Source organism: Hordeum vulgare, chromosome 6H (genome assembly GCF_904849725.1).
Source record: "Hordeum vulgare subsp. vulgare chromosome 6H, MorexV3_pseudomolecules_assembly, whole genome shotgun sequence".
Taxonomy (NCBI): Eukaryota; Viridiplantae; Streptophyta; class Magnoliopsida; order Poales; family Poaceae; genus Hordeum; species Hordeum vulgare.
Window position 1 is genome coordinate 119,650,071 of NC_058523.1, and position 2,837 is coordinate 119,652,907.

General features: G+C 56.9%; 1 pseudogene; it reads right to left on the reverse strand.

Moving 5' to 3' along the window:
- Nucleotides 1-577: 577 nt before the first annotated feature.
- On the reverse strand, nt 578-2,350 carry LOC123405198 (annotated as a pseudogene).
- Between the last annotated feature and the right edge of the window lie 487 nt (nt 2,351-2,837).

A 2,837-nucleotide genomic window follows, 5' to 3' on the forward strand; every position in this document is an offset into this window, starting at 1 on the left:
AGGAAAAAAGTTATTGTCAAGCCATACCTTCAATTAAGCAGGACATGAATTGACCACGTGATTGCTAAGTCTCGTAATAGAGACTATTTTACCGGTGGTTTGTGCCATACCTTCCTATATGACGGGTTGCATTTAGAATAATTGTATAAAAATTTAATATTAATATATTTGTGGGTTAAAGATATGACTTACTTGTGTTATTTGTTCTTTCACGAAAGCATCCCCTTCTTTGGGTTTTCACAAGTGAAATGCTCCTTTTTCCTACCACCGGCTTATCCTTGCAAAAGAGAGAGTGACTTGTGCTTAGAGCATCTCCACTCGTTTGGCCCCCAGCGCATCCCGGCGATAGCGTTTTTGGCGTTGAGTCGGTGCTCTTCTCGCCCGGGGGGCGAGCGAGTTTTCAGCTGCATCCCTAGGTTTTGGCCCCCAGACGCCAACGTTTTTAAATTAGTCCTTTCCCGCTTCCAAAAAACGGCACAAGTTTCGCGATCATGCCACAAGTCGGCGATCAGCATGCCATAGTTCGGCGATCAACACACCTCGTAGTTCGGCGGTCAAAAGGGAAGGACGGGATGAATCAAACGACCGGCTTGGCGCAGTTTGGCTCCTTAGCCGCGGTCCTCGGACTGTCTGGAGTCGTTGGGCTCGTCGTCGTGGGTTCTGTCGGGGTCGTCGGTGTGGTTGGAGTTGTCGTCGTCGTGGTCGTCAGCGTGGTTGGAGTTGTCGTTGTCGTGGTCGACGATGCAGGCGCCGCCGACGCCATTATCTGGTTTAAGATCAGGTTGCGCCGCACGAAGTATCACGCCTTCACCTGCTCGTCCATCGTCGTCGTGTCTGTCCCCATCAAGAGCACCAGGTCGGTGTTCCTCTTCTTCACGGCGACGTTGGTCCTGAGAAGGTCAAGCTTGATGTGCTGGTTCGCCATCAACGCCGACCACCGCGCTTCGGATTTCTCCTCCCTCTTGGCGACGTTGTTCTTGGCGTCGGCGATGCATTGTTCGATCGAAGATTGTAGCCGTTAGGGAGCGGGTGCCGAGTCTCTCGCCGCCCTGGCTTTCTTGGTGCCATCTGGGCGCCCTTCTGCCGTGGGCGGGGCAGGCGCGTCCCGGTTGTAGGCCTCCTTGGCCTTGTCGAGGGCGAGCTGAACTTTCCTCCACTTCTTGCACGATTCGATCCTGGAGAACACGTGAAGGAACCTGAACTCTTGATCCTCGTTGTGGGCGTGATACATGCCGAACATCCGAACCACCTGCACAAGCGAACAAAACATGTCGGCAAAGTGCACGGCGATGCGACGAACTAGGGCGGGCAATATCTGTCCATACCTGCCCCTCGACGTTGGCGCCACTTTCCGGGTGAGCAGCGACCTCCTCGACGATCCCATGCCACTTGTTGCAGGCCATCTGGATCGTCGACCAGCGGTTCGCCATGGCCTTCTCGTCGCTTCCATGTGGATCCTAGCAAAGTCGGGGTCGGCCAGCTTGCGTTCGTCGAACGCCATTTTGATTCTCCCCCAGTACATATCGGTGTTCTGATCTGCGTCGGTGATCAGGTCGATGCTGACGGTCTTCCATGCTTCGGCAAGGCACTCGTCTTCCCTTGACGTCCACTTGAGGCGTGGCTGAGCTGGCTTGTCGTTCGCCGCCCGCCTTCTCTTCCTTCCCTTCTTCTTTGGCACTGGTTCCGGTTCCACCTCCACTGCCTATTCCTCCCTCTCCTCCTGCTCCTCGGCATCGTCTATCTCATCGTCGATGTCGCCGGCAGTGTCCATTGTTTCGCCCTGCACGCCGAACTCCGGGTGCGATGCGGCGGCGACAGAGGCGCTCGTGATGATTTCGTCCATCTCGGCATCTGTGTAGTTAAACTGCGGCAACGACGCGGACGCGAATGGAAAGACACCACGGCGCAGAGACGGCGCAGGTGAGGCTGCTGACGAGTACGACAACGGCGAGTAGTTGCACTGGGTGTTGATGTCGGTGCTGAACGCGGGTGAGGGAGTGCGTGGGTCATGACCAACACTAGTGGAGGAGGAACGGAAGGCGGTATTAGGATTGAAGCCGCCATGTGCGTCACCGTCGGAGTAGCCTGGCGAGGACACGTACCCCCAGGATAGCATCATCGGCAAGAGAGCGGCCGGCGCGCCCTAGCAGTACCTCCATGCGGCCTGCGGGTTGCGGCCGGGCAGATTCATCAGCCCCACGCGGGCCTCTTCCCGATCGAGCTCGAGCGCGGCCGCCGCGTCCCTGATCCTCCTAGCGTCGATCCTCCACCGCCGATCTGCTGTGACCGCCTCCCGGCGCTGAACATCCGCCCTCCACTCGACATCTGAAACGCCCAGCGGCCTAGCCATAGGCTTCCTCGGCTTCCTCTACTTCGGCTGGCTGGAGTCGACGGCGGTGGCGGCGCGAGGGACGGTGTACTTCTTCGGCGGCATGGCGGTCGTATGGCGGGAGAGTGGGAGAAGAATGGCGGGAGGAGGCGGGGGAATGGAGGGAAAGGGAGGAGGAAGGGGGAAAAGGAAGGAAAGGCCCGACTGACGCCGACAGAGCGAACCCGCTTGGCTTTCGCTTCGGCCGGCGCTCCCAGATGCCCCTCGGGGGGCTGGGTTTGCCACGGATTCGCTGGTTGTTATTTTGGTCCAAACTGGCACTAAACGAGGTAATGAGGGTGCGACTAGACCGATTTTATACCATCGGCGTTAAAAAAGGCGTCCTCGGGTGGCTGTTGGGGAGGCGAGTGGAGATGCTCTTAATGTCTAATAAATCTTTCACGAAGAGAGTGACTTGAAAGAGTTTGAAGAAAAAACAATCATCAAAGCAATCATCAATGGCACCTCA